This window comes from Pogoniulus pusillus, chromosome 3 (assembly GCF_015220805.1).
Source record: "Pogoniulus pusillus isolate bPogPus1 chromosome 3, bPogPus1.pri, whole genome shotgun sequence".
NCBI classification, from domain to species: Eukaryota; Metazoa; Chordata; class Aves; order Piciformes; family Lybiidae; genus Pogoniulus; species Pogoniulus pusillus.
This window is the reverse complement of record NC_087266.1, coordinates 25,502,461-25,525,565: the sequence shown is the minus strand read 5'-3', so window position 1 is coordinate 25,525,565 and position 23,105 is coordinate 25,502,461. Positions and strand designations below refer to the sequence as shown.

At 41.6% G+C, this 23,105-nt stretch overlaps 1 protein-coding gene across 2 annotated transcripts in view; it reads left to right on the top strand.

The window, feature by feature from the left end:
• STARD13 (StAR related lipid transfer domain containing 13) overlaps window positions 1-23,105 on the top strand; it is a 289,386-nt gene that overhangs the window by 212,505 nt on the left and 53,776 nt on the right. The window lies entirely within an intron of this gene.

The following is a 23,105-nucleotide window of genomic DNA, read 5'->3' as shown; positions in this document are numbered from 1 at the left end:
TACACATAACTTCAGGAGAGATATCTCTGCTTCAAAAGCCTGACCAAAAATGTTAATCTCAGAGAGAGTGTACTCTGCTATTTGCACAGCAGGACATACAGGTTCTGCATGAGAACAGTAAAGAAAATGCACTCACATTTATAAATTATCAAATGAGACCTCTAGTGTGTTTTCACACTGTTGAATGTCACTGCAGAGTCCATCTGGGGTGATACTGGGTCTCCTCTGGGGGCAAATACAAAGCACCATCTTGGACTGTCAAAGAGGCATCCTTACCTCATGAGATGCCCTCAGGCAGCTGAGCACTCTTAGAAAAACAACTAACCTGGAGACCCTGAGCATTAATATGAAAGCCCTTCAGTACTTTGCTTTTAGATGGGCAGAAAAATAACCTTCTTGAATGAAGGAGCACAGTGTTTGAAAAGCAGTGCTAATGTTATTCCTTTAGAAACTTGATAGAAGTTAAACTTTGCTTCTGAAAATGTAACTTCTCTGGGTGTTGGTAGGGGTGTGAGAAGTTTCCAAGCAGCAGCGTTCATCCATAAAGAAATATGGGTGAGTGGAGAATTTAACAGATAAAGCACTGAGGATGTTTTTCCCTGCAGTCAGTTTAGGGAGAGAGTCTTTTGTAACCTAAGGACAGAAGGAGATTTTCAAAAGGGAAGGCCTAAACAGGTACCTACCTTGAATAAAAATATTTTCAGTTAATATTAATTTTATCAGCCCAAATTTGAATATTTCTAATCTTTCATCCCTTTAGCCGTCTTGTCTTTATGGAGGGGCAATCAATAATTCTTTCAAGACATCTTTTACAGTTGATATCAGGTGTACATTTTCCTATTTGAATCGACGTATTCTCTTTAGGAAGTGATTAAAGAGAGCAAGAGACTTAATAGTCTCAAGGTAGCATGGGCTAATTGCAGATAAATTATTTGCTCTCCCTATATAAGTATTTTAGTGTGAATGCCTTTAATGGACAAAGGAAGAGATGATTGGAAGGTTACTGTAGTGACCTCCTGGAAATTTTTGTGGTATAGGTGGTCCAGTTCATGTACCTGGGCAGGTACAGGAGGCAGCAGTGGTAAATAATTCTTGAAAGTAAGGTTTGGTAGTCTGGAGACTGCTATTTAGAAAAAGATTCTGACTGTGGTTAGGATTCAGGATTTTAGGAGAAACAGAAGTTTGAAAGATGAAAGTGTTTTCCAAATATACCCAGTTGTGCTTTTTAGCAAAAGGAATTGCCCTTTAACTGGAGGTTATGTGAATGCAGTGAGAGCATGCACCTCTGATGTGCAACAAGCTACATGTATCGCTTGGACTTGGTGATGCTGAGGGTCTTTTCCAACAGGAATGTTTCTGTGACTCTGTGTATCAGTGCTTGGAGTCCAGTCTGTTTGCTTTTATTTCTTGGTGGCTGTTATAGGTATTTCCAGTCAAAAAGTATTGGGAAGGAGGAGACAGAAGAGATCTAAATGTCTTACAAATTCTGTGTATTTATGGACAAAATAATTATTAAATCAATTCCTAGATACTTCCAAGGTATAAACCCACAGTAAAGCTATGTATTGTATTTCAGTTAAGGATAAACTTCCATCTTAACATTCCTTGGCACTCATTTGTGACGCTGCCCTTTCTCATTTTCTCATCTTCCGAAAGACAGGTTTGCCTTAAGGCTATGGTACATTGTGGTTAAAATGAGCAGGTGCTACTGGTCTCACAATTGACTGCTGTACTTAAAGCAGCTCTGTTGGTGCATAGCTCTTAAAGTCTGCTTTGGAAGGGTCTTTACAGTTGCTACGGATGCTAATGCCCTGACATCTTCCAAAATGATAGAGGAGAACATTTTGCCCTTTTCATTTCAAAGCATCATAAAACCTTGGAGACTTTTGAGGCCAGTTGATGGGTGTGATTAAAAATTAATGGAGCAGAACGATTGTACCTGATCCCCTGGCAGACACTTGAATAGCAGCTTCTCCTAAGACTATCTTTCTAAATGGTTCTTTTTGCATCTGTATTTCACTCATTTCTGACCACAAGGACAACTCCCTTATCATTAAAATAAGAAAGAAAGAAAGAAAGAAAGAAAGAAAGAAAGAAAGAAAGAAAGAAAGAAAGAAAGAAAGAAAGAAAGAAAGAAAGAAAGAAAGAAAGAAAGAAAGAAAGAAAGAAAGAAAGAAAGAAAGAAAGAAAGAAAGAAAGAAAGAAAGAAAGAAAGAAAGAAAGAAAGAAAGAAAGAAAGAAAGAAAGAAAGAAAGAGCAGAGGACATTTTTTAAATGCAATCCTCTGTGAAGTCTAGTTGGATTGGTTGGATTCTGTTCATTGCATATAGGGTGGGCTACCAAGACAGGCTGTGAACTTGTAAACTGAAGCATAAACCTGAGTCAACAGAAGATATTATTAAGTGGGGAAGCAGATATGTCTCTGTTTAGTGGTACCAGAACTGCCTTTGGTGTTGCTCACCCTCCATATGTACAAATCAAAATATAGCAAACTCAGGGGTCTTGTGTGCATTGGAAGAGGGAGTAAATATAAACTTTTCCACTTGCTATTGGCTCAGCCTTAAAGTATAATAAAGGAAAGAAAGTAGGAGAAAACAGGCTGTGAGGAGGTGTGTGATCTCTGCATTGATGCTGTAGGAAGTCATTGAGTAATGTTACTGCACAGGCTCTGAGATTGGAGATAAACCATAATATGACAGCAAATTAATGCTTCATTGATACTTTGCCTATACTGAGCATTGAGGAGACACCAGCTAAGTGCAGGGGCTTGGTTATACATAGAGAGATATGGTTCTTCAAAGTGCAGTGAAAAACAGTCATTGCTATCTGTGAACTGTTCATAAGGCTCTTTATACAAAAGTTGCAGCATTCAATTCTGATATTTTCACGTATACAAAACTTCAATGTATTCTTCAGGTTATTTATTACTATCGAGAGTGTCTGGCATTTGTAAAAGATATTTGCCATGAAATAGAATCATAGAATCAACCAGGTTGGAAGAGACCTCCAAGATCATCCAGTCCAACCTAGCACCCAGCCCTATCCAGTCAACTGGACCATGGCACCAAGTGCCTCATCCAGTCTTTCCTTGAACACCTCCAGGGACAGCAACTCCACCACCTCCCTGGGCAGCCCATTCCAATGCCAATCACTCTCTCTGGCAAGAACTTCCTCCTAACATCCAGCCTATACCTACCCCGGCACCACTTGAGACTGTGTCCCCTTGTGCTGTTGCTGGTTGTCTGGGAGAAGAAACCAACCCCCACCTGGCTACAATGTCCCTTCAGGTAGTTGTAGACAGAAATGAGGCCCCCCCTGAGCCTTCTCTTCTCTAGGCTAAACAACCCCAGCTCCCTCAGCCTCTCCTCATAGGGTTTGTGTTCCAGGCCCTTCACCAGCTTTGTTGCCCTTCTCTGGACCCGTTCCAGCACCTCAACATCTCTCTTGAATTGAGGGGCCCAGAACTGGACACAGTACTCAAGGTGTGGCCTGACCAGTGTTGAGTACAGGGGAAGAAAAACCTCCCTTGTCCTACTGGCCACACTGTTCTTGATAAAGGCCAGGATGCCATTGGCTCTCTTGGCCACCTGGGCACACTGCTGCCTCATCTTCAGCCTACTATCTACCAGTACCCCCAGGTCCCTTTCCTCCTGGCTGCTCTCCAGCCACTCAGTCCCCAGCCTGTAGCGCTGCTTGGGGTTGTTGTGGCCAAAGTGCAGAACCCTGCACTTGGCCTTGTTAAATCTCATCCCGTTGGCCTCTGCCCACCCATCCAGCCTGGCCAGGTCCCTCTGCAAGGCTCTCCTACCTTCCAACAGATCAACACCTGCTCCTAGCTTGGTGTCATCTGCAAACTTACTGATGCTGGACTCAATTCCCTCGTCCATATCATCAGTAAAGATATTGAACAGGACTGGTCCCAGCACTGATCCTTGGGGAACACCACTAGTGACAGCTGCCAACTGGATGTGGTACCATTCACCACCACTCTCTGGGCTCTGCCATCCAGCCAGTTCCTGACCCAACACAGAGTGAATCTGTCCAAGCCATGAGCTGCCAGCTTGGCTAGGAGCTTGTTGTGGCAGACAGTGTCAAAGGCTTTGCTGAAGTCCAGGTAGACTACATCCACAGCCTGCCCCACATTTACCAGGCAGGTAACCTGATCATAAAAGGAGATCAGGTTGGTAAGACAGGACCTGCCCTTCCTAAACCCATGCTGGCTGGGCCTGATCCCTTGGCCATCCTTAGGTGCTCTGTGATGGCACTCAAGATGACCTGTTCCATCACCTTGCCAGGCACTGTTTTGGAGAGATGTTTAACACTAAGATTGTATTGTGAGGATTTTCTTTATTTGGAAGAACATAGGCCTGGCTGGTCAGACACACTTTTTGTGCTCTGTAAAGGATAACTATAAGCTATTTGGTAGACCAGTGTTTGCCTTGCACAAATATTGTTCTCTTAGGAGTAGACTTCCATGATAATCCATCAAATTATCATGAGACAAATACACACAGTTACTCAGAGTCACTGCAGTTGCGCAGTTCCCCCTGACAGGATGCTGTTAAATAAACAATGCTATTAGAGGAATTGGCAGTCTCTCTTCCATGCTTCACCCAAAGTATATTCTTAGCTTTTCATTCACTAGTATTTTTGCTTTCTTGGAATACTGTCTTTCAAAACTCATAGTTTCATAGTTGTGCAGACCTCTCATCCAAACAAAACTATGATAGTTTGGAGAGACTGCTATTTTGTATTCATCAGCAGAAGTGAGGTTTAGGTAATTAGGGCACTGCAGCTGGGGTTGTCATCCAGCACCCCTTACAAAGCACGGAAAGCAGCATTGTATGAATAGCACTATTTCTGGAAGCAGGGATGCAAATGATGCTGAGATGCCAGCACAGCAGTGCTATAAGATACTGTATGCAGGATAAGAAGTTTACTATGTTTCTGCTGAATAGCTATAGGTGTGATGATCTAGAGGTAGTCAAATGCAAGGGCTGGAAAAGTAAGCAGTGCATTCTAGCCACAGTGGCTGAACACTGCTCAAGTTAGTATCTCCACTTGAGAACAGAGCTGGAACTGTATCATCAAAACATCTACTTCAGCAAAGAGTAGTAAATTTGCCACCTCGCTGAGCCGAGACGAAAGCAACCTGTTTGGTCAGGTGTATGTATTTTTTGGAGTTGCCCTGAATCCAGGATTCCTCTCAGGAAAAGTAAATATTAGTCCTGAAAATTTTGGTAGAGCGTGAATTAGATGAACTTTCACTCTCCACTTTGGCCTTATTTTCTATAGATAATTTCATCTTTGTAGATTAAATCTTTTTAAGATAAAAATGGATGTGATCATTCTTGGGAAAAGTGCTCATATAAGAAAGATGGGAACAGTATTTCCCATCAGTGTATATCCCAATAGTATATATGTAATCCCAACAATATATATGGACAAGGGGCAGTGGGTTTAAACTTGGAAGAGGGGAGGTTTAAACTAGATGTTAGGAAGAAGGTCTTTACAGTGAGGGTGGTGAAACACTGGCACAGGTTGCCCAGGGAGGTTGTGGATGCTCCCTCCCTGAGGTATTTAAGGCCAGATTGGATAAGGCCTTGAGCAACCTGTTCTAGTGAGAGGTGTCCCTGCCTGTGGCAGGGGATTGGAACTGGATAATCCTTGAGGTCCCTTCCAACCTAAACCATTCTATAATTCTATTTTTAGTGAGGTCTGTTGAGGCAGAACAAAAAGGGTAATGACTTTTGACTAAAAGAGGGAAATTCAGACTAGATAGAAGGAAGACATTTTTTACAATGAGAGTGATGAAACACTGAAACAGGTTACCCAGAGAAGTGATGAATGCTCCATCCCTGGAAACATTCGAGATCAAGTTGGACAGGGCTCTGTGCTACTTAACCTAGTTAAATTTGTCCCTGCTCACAGCAGGGGGTCATCACTAGATGAGCTTTGAAAGTCCCTTCCAACCCAAAGCATTCTATGAAAAAGTGGAGTCAATGTTGTGGGCTGTCGTTTCATTGGGTTTTTTTAAATGGTCATTTTACAGGATGTAGCTACAGCTGTTATCAGTCCCAAGTACATGAGTCAGATGGTGGCGTTATCAAGTTATTCCTTACTCTATGTTTGCATAAGATCCAGTGGAGAAAATGTGACTGCTTTCACAGGCAGTCGAGCTTGATGTTTTCCTAAAATCAGTGACCAGAGCACATGGAGGAGTGAAATCTGGCAGACTCACTTGTGTATCCTGAACATTACTGGTATAGGTGTGGAAACCAAGACAATAACACACAGTTGGAGAGTCAGAAAGAAGAGGTATTACTTATGAAAAGGAAAGAGAAAAGGAGGCTGGCAGCAAGGGATTGTTGGTTTTGTTGAAAATACAGGACAGACCAAGGACATACAGTTCTTTTTCACATCTGTTTCTTACGTGAACAGTAGGATGCATGCTTTGTGGAGCAAGCCAACAAAGCAAGCAAGGAAATAAATGTTAGACATGCTTAGATGCAGCAATTTCGATGACACAAATCTGTTGAAAACCCTGATCGGAAAAGCAATCTTACTCAAGACAGCATGAAACTGCACAGTTGGACCCCTTACAGCAGGAGTTTAAATTCATCATTCCTTTTCATTTCATGACTTTAAATGTATAGCTTGATTGTGATCTAGGTTACAGGAACACATGGCTATAAAAATACAGCATTAGTGGAATTTTCCAAGTCCAAAAATAATTTAGTGTCCAAATACTTATTTTATCTGATTTATGGCTTCATAACTTTGTTTAACCCAGTACTGCCAAATAAAATTTTCTTTACTGTGACATGTATGCAGTTCTTCTTCAGGTATTTGGAATGACATCTAACATAAATTAAGGAAAAGTTGCCTTCTAGAAATACTCAGCTGTACTTGTATTTTTAAAGTACAGCCTCATTTAGTAGTGTAACTTCATTCTTTACAGTGTCAGTGCCTAAATATAAATATAACATGCTTCACAAAATCAAGGACCCAAATACATACAAAAGCAGTGTAATCATATCATACAAAGGTGGGGGCTTTTCTTAGTGTCATTGTAAGAGTGCTCTTCTGTACTGCAATAGTTTACCAGCTTTAATTCAGTGAATGTCTCAGGAAACCAGTCAGACAGAAGAGTAAGAGTCAATTTGCCCTCCGGTTCCCTGGAGATGGGTGTATTCCTGGCACCAGTGTAGAAGCATATAGTTGAAATAATATTTGCATAAGTTCCATTTGGTTAGGGTGCACTGGCTAATGCCAGTGAAATTTAGGGCACTTCATCAAACAGTAAATAGCAATGCATGTCTAAGCATTGATCATTTAATGCAGACATTGCCAGAAGAATTAAATAGATCATTATGTCCTTTTGTTCTTTATTTTCACTTAATAGAATATACTTTAGCTTTCTAAATCTCCCCAGGGTCTTTCTTCTCTTAATTTGGACAGCTGCATAATTGGGGTTCTAAATCATCCTCAGGGATGTAATCAAAAAGTTCCTACCATGTAACAGTCTTCTGAGGTTTCTGCTAAGTTTATAGCAGAAGGGACAGATTTAGGCAATTGCAATCTGTTGCATTTCTTTAAAAGTCAAGCATTGATCATTGTAGTATAATAGTTTTGAAACTGATGATCTCTAAGTCCCTTATAAATAGACTGAATTCAAAGTTCAAAATATGCATTGTGGTAGGCATGGTTATAGCCCTTTTTATGTAGGAAAATCTGATGCACAAAGATCATTTAAAAGAGTTACAGGATGTGATTTGCCCAGGTCAAACCATAAACCAACCGGTAGTAGAATCTGGGGAAAACCAAAACCAAACCAAAACAAACCCTCTAAAAAAAACCCAGCTCACTAAGTCTGACTTCAAAGTCTCAAGAGTTAGCTACACAAAATCCACCAAACAAATAACTACCTAAATCTAGACCCTGTCAATAAAAACTCATGGGATCTGTGCACCAGTGAGTCAAATGCTGTGGGTACCAGTTTGAATATCAACTGAATCAGATTTCTTACTGCTTTTCTAAAATGATGCAATAGAGGGCAAGAGTCCAACCTAAAACATGTGCTAAGATGTCTCTACTTAGGAGGAGGAACTTCAGCTAATGTTATTCTTTGGAGTTATGCCAAGCTGCTAATTTAAGTGCTCAATGAATGGTAAAGTTCCTGTAGTGACACTTAGCTTAGGAAAGGTGCATAGAGTGACGTGGAAGTTCAGGCAAGCTAGGTGGGTCGTGGGCACTGCAGCATCCTCCTGGAAATGGCATGTCCATGTTCACTGACAGCATTTCTCCTGCAAACAGACTACATGCCAATGTTTCGATACACCCTCAGTTTCCACTTATAATGGCATTAATGGCCTTGACAGAAGGCATTTCCTGGGGATTAATAACCATTTGAGGTTTAATGACCTGAAGCTATGCCTCAGGCCATCAGCTCCTCCAAACTACTCATTAAATCCTTAGGGTACACAGTTTACTTCAATCACTGCTGCTTAAGCATTTGCTCAGTGTCACCTAATAACAGTATTCTCCCTGAGGTATTTCCTCTTCAGAGGCCCTGGTGTTGGAAACGTGTTTGTCCTTCAGTCTTTTGGAAAACTTAAACCATTGTTAATATTTTAAGGGACTATATATCAGAAGTCAAAACATCTACTCAACTTTTGACACCAAGTTTCTGCTGTAATGAATACAGTAGAAATGAGACAGTTAAATTCATAAGTTTCACCTTGAAATATGATCTATTTGTTTTACTTGCTTGCAATCTAATAATCTAAATCAAGAGCTAGTAGCCTCCTCCCATCTTAGCACTGGTGATTCAACCAGGGGTAATTTATTGGAGAGGTGATAGGGGAGAGGTTCCCCCTTCTTAGCAAACAATGGATTCATACTAGTTCTACAGGATACCTCAAATTTAGATCTGAAGGAGCAGTATAATAGCAAGCACATCTGCCTGTTGGAGAAGAAATCCCACTGTTGGACCAGTTTCTTCCTGATGAAGTCATAAGTCAAAGACGGTGTATTGTCCTGTGTTATGGTACATGCTTGTGAAGGGTGAACTTGTTTTTCTCTGTAAGAATTTTCTTTTATGGGAACATTCTTCCCGCATGCAGATGGGATCACATACAATTGGGTCTTAGTTAAATCTGCTCTTGTGGTGTTACATCGTGTTCCCTGTTTATTTGTGTCATGGTGAGACACAGCATGCCAACTAGGCATGGCACAAACAAACTGCTGTTAGAAGTTTCTCTCCAAAGTTTCTAAACTGAAAGAGAAGAAAAGTGCAGGGAAGAAGGCAATCAACAACAGTTGTAGGAAACTGATACAGTGATCATGATGAAGAGTGATGTGCCTACAAATCATTTAAAATACTGTCATCACATGAATTTTAAGGATCCTGTGGTGAGGCTTTGCCAGCATCCCATTCACACATTATCCCCATTGTACACTGAGCAAGCAGTTAATTTAATATATCTTAAAAAAGAAGAAACAGTGTCCTTAAGGTGCTGGAAAGTGGAGATGCCTACCTCCCTGAAATGTCTGGGAATACCTGAATGTTCAGAAGAAGTTCTTCACAGAAAGAATGATTGGCCCTTGGAATGGGCTGCCCAGAGAGGTGGTGGAGTCACCATCCCTGGAGGTGTTTAAAAGGAGACTGGATGAGGCACCTAGTGCCGTGGTTTAGTTAATTAGAGGGTGTTGGGTGATAGGTTGGACTCAATGATCTTGAAGGTCTTTTCCAACCTAGTTAATTCTGTGATTCTGTGGCCTGCCCTCAATCTGATTTCAACTTAAAGCTAGCTGTGCTAGCCCTGTGCTTGGAGCTAACAACTTTGTCCAGAGACAGACCACATTTTAGGGAAAGAAGAGCATTTTTTCCTGACAACTTATAAAAATTTAAACTACCTGGAGTTGTTTTGTAAGCTTAAGACCCGTAAAGAAAACCTAAATGCCAAGAATATATAGTGTCAGCTGCATGGATAATCTTGGTAGTGTAGCTTAGTCCTGGTAAGTGACTTGTACATATATCAAATGGAAATGAGCAGGTGAGTTGATGAATAAGACACAGATGGGGTGAGCAACTCAAGTACTGACTTCTTTGCTTATGTTTGAGTTTAATGGTTTCTGAGGTCAAGTAACTGTAATTCAGTGACATGCTTTGTGTGGGAAGTACATACTGCTTGTGATAAACACTGAGCTCCTACACAGGAATGTTCTTGTCTAAGTCTCAAATCCCTTTACAAACATGGGTGCAGACCTTTTATGCCATCACTGTAAATGGAGAAAATCAGGTGCAAACAGGTGAAAATACAAACCACAAGTCACATAGCACATTCAAAGGAAATACCTCAAATAAGAATCTATTTCTCTCTGAAACTCTCAAACTTTGTATGCTTATTGCTCGCAAAATCTCTGTATAGTCCCTAAAGAAGAAAGAGCACTTTCTGGGTACAAGCCACATTCCCACTTTGAGACATTAACTGTAGGATAAGTATTTTCATGGAAGTATGCCTTTCTCTCCTTAGTCATCAGGAGCACCTGGGATGAGTACTTCCAATGCATCTACAGACAGATGAGATAATTCCCGCCATTTATATCCAAGCATGACAAAATACCTGCTGTGTAGGCAGATCAACTATACATTTAAGCATATGAAAGCTTCTGATACATCCTATTGCAGCCTGGTTTATAGAACACGTCCCTCTGCTGAGACTCTTAACCATTGTGTGAAACATAGATCTGCCACTGACCCACACTTAGCTCTCACTCTCTTGGCTGCTGTTGGTTTAAGGCAAGCATACAGCATCATTGCCACTTAGATTTTAGGTGAAGGAATACACTTCTGGTTGGAATTTATTTTCTAAAGAATTTTTTTCCCAAGGGATTTAAGCTTGCAAGTGATAAGCATTTATTATGTTTATTCCATACTTGATGAGGAAAGGCCAGATTGGTAAACAATAAATGAAGGAAATGCTTTGAAATACATTTGGAAACAGAAGATTTGTAGACTCAGTTTTGAGGCAACTTTTAGCAGTTGAATTAGTCTTGGAGCTAGAGAAAAATTAATGAAATCCCCAGCTCTCCTCCCAAAATCAGTCAATCAGTGGAGCACCACAGCTGTAATTTTCACCTTTTCCAGTTTTTTTTTTCCCTACACACCTCCATCACAAGTGAACCAGTAGAACCCAGGGTGGTCTGTTCATGTTATTGTTTGTCTTTAAAGATGAAGCTCTGACAGAAAATAAAGAACTGTTATTTTCAGTACAGCAGCATGATTCCTTAGCAGCGAGTGAGCTTTCAGAGCATTCCACAATGGCCACAGGATACCATGGGTCCTGTGTTTCTAACTACTGTCACAGCATTCAGAAATACTGCAAAACGCAGCCTATGTCCTAAATCAAAATGCTTTTACCATGTGTTCAGTTTTATTTAGTGGTTTCAGAGCAACACGTGGGCTCTTGAGATGTTATTTAAAATCTTTAACTTCCACTTTGCTGAGATTTCATTGTCAGATTTTGGCCTTTGCTTTTGAAAGACAAGTCAGGCATTTTTGCAGTGAAATCTGTAGGAGAGACCATCTTTTGTAGGCAATTGCCTGCTTTCTGCTTCTGTTTCTGTCTGGAGAACCACTTATCTCTTCATACTTCTGGCATATCTGAGGCTTGACCCTGCCAAAATCTGAAAGTGAAATAAACCATCAAAAATGTCAGATTCTTAAAAGTGCAGACCAAGGTCAAGTCTAGAAAAAGATTAAACTTGGAAAATAAAGTACTTTGCCTTTCCTTCAAAGCATACACAACCAATTTTCAGTCTTTGTGTTTATCTGCGTATCCCATTACTGTAGCACAGGACAGCTAAAAATGGCTCATGTCCTCAACACATACGTTCATTCACCTTGTCTTGAGGGAACGTAGAGCCAGAGCAGCCCCTAGATCCTGCTCTTTGTGGAGCACGTCTGGAGATGGAGATGGAGATGGGCCCTCAGCTGATTCCAGAGGCAGCACAGCAGCCAGCAGGGAGCTTCCAGCTGGAGTGGGTCTGGGTGGCCTTTGCCTCTGGTTAGCATTCCCACCTTGGTAGAGGTGATGTCCCGGGGAGGGAGATGTCCTCACACAGTCCTTTTAGGACTATGTTGCAAGGACACCAGCTGTTGTTCAGGGGATTTTTTTTTTTCCCAAAGGCCAAATGGAAATTTTGCACAATAAATTGAAACTCAAGCCCCAAGGTTTTGATAGCAGCCATCTCTCATCTCTTCTTTAAGCAGAGTATTTTAGTGCTCTTCAGAATTACAGCACAACACACACTGCTGTCCACCTCCTTAATCCTCTGTAAATTAACTTCTAACAGCCACTGCCAAAATACAGTATGGCACTCACACAGCACATGCTTCTTTGGTGGGGAGCACAAAGCGGCTTCTGTTCAGAGGGAATATGTTGCAGGCCCTTGAGCGACACACTGTGAGTGCTGAAGGTTATGAAACATTCTGAAACTGAGCAAGCCATAAACACTTAATTTTTCAGAAACAGGCACATTACTTGTGTCATTCTAACTTGGCAAACGTATGTACACAGACCTGGGTGCATCCACATAGCACACGTTGAACAAGCACCAAGTGCTAAGGCAGTGATGTGCCAGCAGCGCTACAGACTGCAGAGGAAATATTTCAAGTATGCACTTCAACACTCTTCTTGAGTTCTGTAAAAAAATATGGTCTTTGTTTGTTATTTTTACTTCACTACCCTCTCTCTTGGACTAAACGGACCTCAAAACTGTAGCATGGAGTTATATTTACTGATCTATTGAGTGCTCTCTAGCTGATCAAGAACCAGGTTATGACTTAGGACAATTCATAACTTCGAATGGAAAATACTTGCTGGAAGGACAAGCGTCTTGTGTCTGTCTGGCCAGATACTCTTTGTGAAATAAGCAGGTCTAGAGATCAGTTGAAGCCTAAATTAAATCCTTAGTAGCACAAAAAAAATCCGTTCTGTTATATATCCAGGACACCAGACTGTTGAAGTTGTAAAGGAAGGAAGATCACCTCAAGGAAGATAGCTATATGGTCCTCAAATACTTAGGGCGTATTTGTGAGCGTAGTGCAGTTTAGCATATTGAGTCTCAAAATACTCCTTCCTAAAGAAGGAAGAACATTTTTTCACTGTAGTGTAAGTGTTAGGTGATGTGTCTTATTTCTCAGCAAAAGTCTAGCTGAGCAAGGAATTAGTCATTTGCTTTCCAAACATCTAGGTGGTATCACTGTCTAGTGACCACATCATCTTTGCCCACGGTCAGGCAAGTAGTGATTCATGTGAGTCGGAATGTGCTCTCCAGTAATCAGAACAAAGAGACTGTCTGTGAGATGGCAACTGAAACTGCCCAACTGATTTCCCATCAACTGTTGATGATCGAGAAATAGTTGAAATTCAGCTAGCAAATCAAGAAGTGCCAGGAACTCTATTTGACTGGTATTTGCAGAGTCAGTCCTGTGTTGCCTCCTGTTATTCAGCTAGAGATGTTGACATTAAATATAGTAGGTGTGTGCTTCTCCTACTGGTGAGAATTACAGTGCTTCTCCTATTGGTGTCTCCTGCTGTCTACCCTGTGGACCCACTCTTCTCTACTAGCAGGGAGCAGGCACTTGTAGATCTCCAGCCATTCTGTTGCCTTCTTCCAGGGTTACACATGCCACGGAGCTGAAAGACAGCCTCCAGCTTTATAGAGTGATAAGTGCAAGCATCTGACTTACCTAAACTCTTTCATGCTATTTGATAAAGCAGCAATTTATGTCTTCCCTGCTTGGAGCAGCTAGCTAAGAATAGCAGTAAAGAATTGCAGAGTGTCGTTAGTGCTAGATAGTGTGCTAATTAGTTCTTTGCTAACTGCTTTATTGCTGGCAATTAGTATTGTCGAGTAATTACAGAGGTCCTGTGAGTCTGCCTGCCATTTGCTCTGTGGTGTAGCAAGGATAAGGAAATAAGAAGTGAGAAGTTTGTATTATAGGGAACAGTTATTTTGTCCAATGGTTTTAATAGCTGGAAACAGACCTAGGTAAGCTGCAGAATGGAAAAAACAGCGTTTTTGCTACATTGAAAGTCTGTTCACTACTTGAAGGAACACATAAAACCTCACAGCCTTCTATTAAAAAATGTATGGAAAGGAAACAAGACTTCAGCCAAAGTGCTAAAAATAATAACTATAACAACACAGCCAAGTTGTCTGTTCCTTCCTCCCTCCAGCATGAAGGAATCAGTGTTTATGTACTATCATGTAGGAATAGCTTCAGCCTGACTTGTGCGTGTTGCTCTGTAGCTCTGTGGACTGCAGCTTTCATTGCTGAAAGCAAATTGAATTAAAAAATATTCTAGTTCAGATATCCAACATATTTCAGTTCATTGGTGACAGTTTTTCCTCAGTAATCTTCCCTCTGGGTTTTTGAAGTTCATTTAGATGTGTATGTGTATAGAAAACATCTGCAGCCACCCCACAGTGAAAGGCAGTATCAGATGAATCGGAATCAGAGGTGCTTGAGATGTTACTTCAAACACCTTCAAAGATCTGCATCCTACATTTAGAAAATCTAAATGTCCTCAAAATTCTAGCCTTTGAGTTCATTGTTTTGATATTGAAATTTATCTGCCTCTATTCAGTATGTTAAACAAACTTTCTGTCATGCAATGAATGATGGAAACTGTCTGGACAGTAGCTCCATTTCTACTCTAAGAACCTTTAATTGGACTTTCCCACATTTAGTACTGTTTTTGTGTTGGAAAGAAATGTGTAGACAGCACTTTGATTAAAGTGGGTGCCTTTGTGAAGACAAATTGAGGGAAGATTTTCCTTTTTTTAGTAAGTGAGTAATTGTTTCCTTTAATGTCTTTGTTTTTTTCTCATGACTCTCTGAAGATGAGGATACAGCCATGTAATTAGTGGCTCTGGACTAGATCACACTGTCACCAATGTGACTGCTGTTTTTACAGCACTGCGCAGTCAAAGCAGAAGATAAAATTTAGTTCACCCTAACATCTTTACACAAGCATATGTGTATCGTAGAATCGTCCTCTGATTCTGGGATGACATTTAACCTCTGATTCTGGGATGACATTTAACCTCTGATTCTGGGATGACATTTAACAAGGCCAAGTGCAGGGTTCTGCACTTTGGCCACAACAACCCCAAGCAGTGCTACAGGCTGGGGACTGAGTGGCTGGAAAGCAGCCAAGAGGAAAGGGACTTGGGGGTACTGGTAGATAGTAGTCTGAAGATGAGGCAGCAGTGTGCCCAGGTGGCCAAGAGAGCCACTGGCATCCTGGCCTGCATCAGGAACAGTGTGGCCAGTAGGACAAGGGAGGTTATTCTTCCCCTGTACTCAGCACTGGTCAGGCCACACCTTGAGTCCTGTGTCCAGTTCTGGGCTCCTCAATTCAAGAGAGATGTTGAGGTGCTGGAACGTGTCCAGAGAAGGGCGACAAAGCTGGTGAGGGGCCTGGAACACAAACCCTATGAGGAGAGGCTGAGGGAGCTGGGGTTGTTTAGCCTGGAGAAGAAGAGGGTCAGGGGGGACCTCATTGCTGTCTGCAACTACCTGAAGGGACATTGTAGCCAGGTGGGGGTTGGTCTCTTCTCCCAGGCAACCAGCAACAGAACAAGGGGACACAGTCTCAAGTTGTGCCGGGGTAGGTATGGGCTGGATGTTAGGAGGAAGTTCTTGCCAGAGAGAGTGATTGGCATTGGAATGGGCTGCCCAGGGAGGTGGTGGAGGCACCATCCCTGGAGGTGTTCAAGAAAAGACTGGATGAGGCACTTAGTGCCATGGTCTAGTTGACTGACTAGAGCTGGGTGCTAGGTTGGACTGGATTATCTTGGATCTATGATTCTATGATGCTATGATTCTATATACTATTTCTTCATTCACTGAAATAATTCTGTCAGGAGTAGGGAGGTGATTGTCCCCTTGTACTTGGCTCTGATGAAGCCACACCTTGAGTATTGTGTTCAGTTTTGGGCACCTCATTATAAGTGCAAGTGCAGAGAAGGGCAATAGACTGGTGAAGGGCCTGGAGAATAAATCCCATGAAGAGTGACTCAAGTTGCTGGGGGTGTTTAGTTTGAAAAAGAGGAGGCTGAGAAGAAACCTCATTGCTCTCTACAGCTACCTGAGAGGATGTTGTGGAGAGGTTGGTGCTGGTCTCTTCTCACAAGTAGTGAACAAGAGGGAATTGTCTCAAGATGGGTCTGGGTAGGTTTAGACTAGATATTAGGAAAATATTTTCCACAGAAATAGTGGTCAGGCATTGGAATTATCTGCCCAGGGAGGTGTTTAAAAGTCGTTTGGATGTGGTACTTGGGGATGTGGTTTAGGGTGCACCTTGTAAAGTAGGGTTATCAGTTGGACTTGGTGACCTCCAGTGGAGGTCGTCTGGCCCAGTCTCTGCTCATGGCAGAGGCAGCTTACTGCATCATATCTGGAACTGTCATAGGATCAGCCAGACTCCAGCAAGGAAGGTGGACCAAGATCAGAAAGTTCAGCTAAAGAAAATAGTATTTGTACTCAGTGTTAATTTACTGATGTTTTATTTCTTTGTCCAGTTACCAGAAGACATTCTGGCACTTGTAGTTAGTGTTACTCCTGTAGAAAAGTCACCTGGATTTGTAGGTACAGCTCTTGCCTGTACTTTTAGGATAACACCAGCCTTCTGGTTACTGGATTGTGTGTAGGTGACAGCTGCTTCCAAGCTGTGTGAACAAGTGACAATCTGTTGTTTGGGACTTTGCTTTTTCAGAACAATCAGACAAGACATCTTTCTGAGTAGGCCCTTTCATGGAAAGAGCTAACAAGGAAAACAGTGGAATCTAAAGGCAGATCTGCTTGTAGTGTTGGTCAGCTGACAAGGGCAGGTCATACTGATAACACCAGGTGGGAGCTCAGCACTTTGCATCGCATTCCCTGTGCATAAGCCATGGATTTGGACCTCTCTCTTGAATAATTGAGCCTTTCTGTATCTGCTCTGTCTTATCAATATTCCTTGCACTACAAATTACTCATCTCACACTGAATTCCAAAAGAAAGTGCTTTAATCTTAATTTATTATGAACAAGAGCTGAGAAATCTTTTTTTATTAATACATCAAAGTATTATCTCCAAGGGGAGCTACTTTCATGTTAATACTCAGTGTTTAATATAAGTTCACAGCATGAAGACCACCTTGGATGGGTAGGGATTCTCTGATGTATATCTGATTGCCCACACCTAATTTGAACATCTACAGCACATGAAGGGATATAATGAAAGAATAATTAATATGCTGATTTGTAATTATACTTTGTTCTGCTTATCTGCATAATTCAGAGAGAAAGTTTATGATGACAACATCTGCCTTTTGGGGTATTGTTTACATGTACACTCAAATTGTAAATAACATGAAGCATTCTCCTGCATTCCATGGTGCCTTTCATCTGATAAGCTCCAACTACTTTCTGACCAATTAACTTCAGTACTGCACACATGCAAACTATGTTGAGTATTGTGGAAAAACTGAGGCATTGAAGTCTGAAACCTGACCTCTAGTTCAGGACACAGAGCTTGAAAACCCTGGCTTCCAGAAACATTAAACATCTGTATTTAACTGGAGTCACAAGTACCCACAAGAGCTGAAATTGATGCTCAGACCACCACTACATCCTCCTGGGATCCCCCTGAATGTAAAACTACTCCAGAGACCTTGTGCATCTTGTATGCTGCGTGAATCCAGGCTGTCTGCAAATCTCCCTTAGCCTTGCAAGAGATGACATTTTTCAAAACCTTGCAAGGACAGAAGGTCACTGCAAGCTGCATGTAGTGGGGTCCATCTGCTGCATCCAAATTCAAACCAGATCTCAAGGGCAGAGTACCAGACAAAACCCTTGTGCTATTTGTGTGCTGAAACAACATACCTTGTGTACAGACTGAGAAATTTACTTGTCCTTAGCAATCTAATCAAAGAGTCAGTCCAGGTACAAAGACAACACTTAGTTTTCCAAGTATAAAGTTATGGCAGATTTCCAGAAGTGGTGAGTTGCAGTTGATATCTGTGTACTTCCAATTAGCTATACTCTCCCTGGTGTTATGCTTACCCTTCCTGTGACTCTCTGGGTCCTAAAATCAGTGATGTTATTCTTCCTCAAGAGTAATAGGGATATAGAGAAGCTTACAGCAAATATTAATCTAAAATTCTCCATTAGACATGTGTTGTTGTTGGAGATACTTTTCCTCCTCACTGCTGGGTCAGTTTAGGACTATCTTTACTCATTTCCTGAAATCATCACGAAAGTCACAGAATGGTTGAGGTAGTGTGGTGGTTTGGGAAGAGACAACTGGAGGTCATCCTGGTCAGCCCCCCTGTTCAAGCAAAGCCACCTACAGCTGGCTGCCTAGGGCCATGGCTTTTTAGTAGCTCCAAGGACAAAGCCTCCACTGGCTCCCTGAGAAACATGTACCAATGCTCAGTCACCCCCGCAGTGAAAAGGTTTCCTGACGCCCTGTCGCGGATGGGGAATTATGTGACCTATGCCGATGAGGCACAGGGGAGAAATTAATTAATGCGAGAGAATATTTGTAAATATATATATATTTATTAACTTCCAGTATTTCAACTCTCACCACCCCCAACCACTGAACTTTAACATTAAGTTGTTCCTTTACACTGTTATGAAGACATTCTAGGATATAACTACAGAAACTTACTAATAACTAGCAAACATTGAAACTATTAACAGAGAGAGAGTTTTCCCCGCAGCTTAATGCCGCTTGGGGTCTTACACTATAATCTGCTTTCTGCTTTAGGGCAGAGGTAACAGAAATTACAGAGGCATTCAAGTATTTACTCACAATTCGGATTGATCAGTAATCACCCTCCAGAGCTACGTCACAACCTATTGCAAGTGTCCAATTCTTCAGGGTCTGTGCCTGTGGACTTTGAGGCTGGAATCCTCTGGTTTCAGGGGAAATGACAGTCTCTGACCTTGCTGCTGCCTTCTGCTGGCTGCTCTCTCCAGGGGTACGTGGGCAGGATCTCCAGGTGCAGAGACAGGATTCTGTGCATTCTGAGCACGGGTCTAATGCTGGCTCCTCAGGCCGATCGACTGCAGACAAGTGGCTCTGCTCCTGGCAACTTGTGGCAGTGGCGCGCACCAGGCACTCATACAAAGGCAGGCATAGAGCTGCAAGGAAGTGCTCAGGCAGGCAAGCAAGCAATGTGGCAGAGCCACAAGCAATGTGGGAAGGCTGCACATGAGCCTGTGCACCCCTATTTATCCACTGCGGGCCGAGAGTTAATGGTCTCATTGGCCACTGGAGTGACCAATCAGGTTGGCAGTCAGCCCAACCCTACCACTCTGGGTAAAACCCACAGGCCTGGACTCCAGGTATGGGAATCCCATGGGCCCAGCACCAGGCAGGCACGAGCTGGGCATGTGGGGGCTTACACAATCAGGTGTCCTGGGCAACTGACTTTATGGCCCTGGTCTGTTGTGCCCCTTTGTGCTCGTTTACCCCTGGTGCAGGCAGAGAGACATGTCCAGGCAGAGCAGACATAGATAAGCCTGCTTTCAGGCCTACAGGCCCTCCACAACACACTCCTGCTGTGTTAGAAGCACAGTGAAATACAAGGGGAAAAAACAGCATAAACCAGAAAAACAAACCAGCAGCTACCCGACTCCCACTCGTTCCACCACCATGGCTGCAAGAAAGAGGCAGCACCCAAGCAGCTGGCACTCAGAAGCAGCAACCAGAACAGGAAGCCTCCTGTGTTGCAGTCTGAACTTCAAGCCCCATAACACCTTGCTCCAGTTAGCACTTTGATTTTTGGAACTGGCGTGACTGTGGCGTGGTATGAGTAACAGCAGCAGGGGCAACTCAATCCATGACAGTGCCCTTTGTCTGTCACTCTTTGACTCCTCCCTTCAGATGTTTATACACAAGATGAAACTCCTCCAAGATTTTTTCTTTCACAGGCTGAACAGTCTCAGCTTTCTCAGCCTTTCCTCAGGATCACCTATAGCAGAAACTCATAACGTTAGAGTCTGTTTCCAGAATTTGGCCCATAGTGAATCTACACACTCCCAGAAGTTTTAAAATAGATCCCAAGAGATGGGATTCTTACTCCTCTACCTATTTGGTAATATTCCTTCCACATTCAAAACACTGTATATTTTATATTAGATGATATTAGAGTCTTTATGTATATACAAAGACTCACATTTTCCAAGCCTTTATCCAAACACATTTTTCAGTGGACATACACTTCTCATGTATCAAAGCCCTGTGAATTCTCAAGGCAGTGGTGCTCAGCTTCTTGAACAGGCCAAATAGGTGGGAAGGGCAGCATGATAGTGAAGAATGGTTGGGTGGTACTCTGTCCTCCCAGTTCTGTGCTGAGCCGAGACTCATGGGGGCTGTCAGAAGGCAAGAAAGGGAATATAAATCCTGATGGGGAAGGGAGAGGATGTGGAGGGAACCAAGCTGTTAATCACTTCTGCCCATTAGTAATAGCCGGGTATTTTTCCTAAGACTAAAGAAAGGAGAGCCTGGTGTCCTTGTCAGCTCCCAGTATATATATATTATTTGAATTTTATCTATCTCATAAATCCAGTTAGTAGTTTCAGCTGGATAAAGTATTCTCCTTGTTTCTTGTCATAAACTGCTGCAACGTTCCTCTGTGCAGCTGCCACATTTCATCCTAATGCAGCTGCATTTCACCCAGGGATGAAGTGATCCCTATATATAACTTTCACATCAGTTTTCATAACCATTTAAAGTGCCTCAAGATGAGATGTGGGATGCAAGCTATTGTTTTATTAGCATCATCACAAAGTGCTGCATTGTACAAATCAATTGTAAGCTAAGCAGAAAAGTGATTTTGAAGTGATACTTGAAGATAAGGAGATATTTTTTGAATTAGGGTGGATTTAAAAGTCCTGTTTCAGGAATTTAAAAGAAAGATGGAAGGAAAAAAAGGAAATAAACTAGCATAGAGTAAGGTTGTATAAACTGAGTGGACATGTGGGATGATGGGTAGCAAAAATGTCAGAGAGATGAATGGCAAAGTGTTAGTTTTAAATTACTTGGGAGTGGAGAACATGAAGGAAAAGAAGAAGGGGAAAACAGCAGTAAATAAAAATGATCATGATGATAAGCAGCAGATGAAGACCTCAAGAGGACACTCAAAGACCTGAATTTTATCATAGTTGAGCCATATGAAATGGATATGACTTTTCAGCATCAGTTAACACTGTATCTGTGCTGTGCTATATTGATTTTATGTTTAAGACTTTAAATGTTAAGACAACTTGGTGCCCAAATCTCATTGCATTCTCACATTTAGGCTCCCAGTTGTGCTGAACACCCTGTACCTCAGCAGAGGAAGTTACTTACAAGTCTACATAATGGGACAATTCCCTGGGGAGCTGATTTTGTGTTAAAGGCTCTTATGCACAATGGTGGCTGCCAGGAAAGGTGGCTAATTACTTTGAACTGGGAGTCCCTCAGGTTAGTTTTTGCTCCTGAGATCTTTATGAGTCCCCCCTGGCTTGGGCTGACTGCTTCAGTGTCTTCTGTGAGACATCTCTCAGCATAGCATGATGTACAAAACTTTCTCCTACACTGCAAGCAGTTAGTGTTTTCCCTGTTGTTGAGATGCTATTGGCGTCATGTTATTAGCTTGAGGAAAAACATTTTGTTGTGCACATAGTTCTGATGAGTCCTAAATGTAACAAAATATTAATTCAGACTCTGTTGCTAGACCTGTAACATTTCATGCCTGATGAACCTGTTATAAATCTCAGGCCTACCAGTTTTACCAATAGTCCATTAATTTAGGAAAAAAAATCAGCATAATTCTTTCAGCCAAGGAGGACTTGCTAGCTCCTTGCTGGAGTAACACACCTTTCTTCTTGGGAAATCCAGCCTTGCTTAAGGTAAAAGTCTGATGAGAAGTCTCCCAGCTAGGCTATGCAGAAATTTATGGTAGTAGTTGAAATAAACATAGTCCAGACTATGTCTGAGCAGTAAGAACATCAGAACAAAAAAGGTATATAAGAGGTCATCTGACTGCGAAAAAGTAATCTTGTTACACTGTCTTTAGTCTGATTTGATTTATTGCATTCTGGAGAATCCTTTGTCAAATCTGTGGTGGTAACATTGAGTAGTCAGATAAGGCTCCCATCTCAGTTTTGAGTCCACTCATCTCATCCCAGTGTCCTTTGGCAAGGAATGTTATGGATTTTATCAGTTCATATTGCCTTCCTTATTATTAATTCCTCTATTTTTGTTAAATTTCCCTGTCCTCCTGCTGCAAAGTAGAGCAAATACAAGTTTCCAATTTCCTATCTGTATATTACCCCTGATTTTTGGTAGCGTTTTATTGCAACCCTTCCTAATGAATAAGCTCTGCAAGATAAACAGTCTCAATCTTTTAATCTCTCTGCACATGACATTTTTTTCATGCCCATAAATAATTGTTCTTCTCACTTTCAACCTTTCTGAGAAGTCAGAGCGTGAATGGACATCATCTGACTATGATTCACCAAGTGAAAATTATTACACATAAAGGAACTACTCGTGAGGTTGAAGGGATCTTTTCCTTTTGACATTTGAATTACATTCAACCGCGGTAGTTTAAAAGGTCCATATTTTATTGTATTATTACTAGAGCCACAATTTTTCTGCAAAAGTTTAAGGTCTATTAAAATAACACTTTGACAGCTTTATTTGTTCCTTGCTTGCAAAACATAACCTTGACTCTAATGGTAATTATATGGCATGATATAAAATAATTCCAATGAAATTTCACTTTTGAAAGCCCCATTATCAGGATTTATTGATGAGTACACACCATGGTGTAGTAAAATCATATACATTCATTATATGCTTATGTTTTATTTTATTTGTGGTAGATTTGTACTATAAATGGTAATTTTATGGGTACATGGTACAATTACCTTTGCATTCTTATTGAAATTCTCCTGGAAAAATCCTAGAGTAGAAGGAAATGGGATAAGCCAATAGACCTCTAACTAAAAGCACTCCCTTAGCTGGAGTTCTTGGGAAACTATGCTAA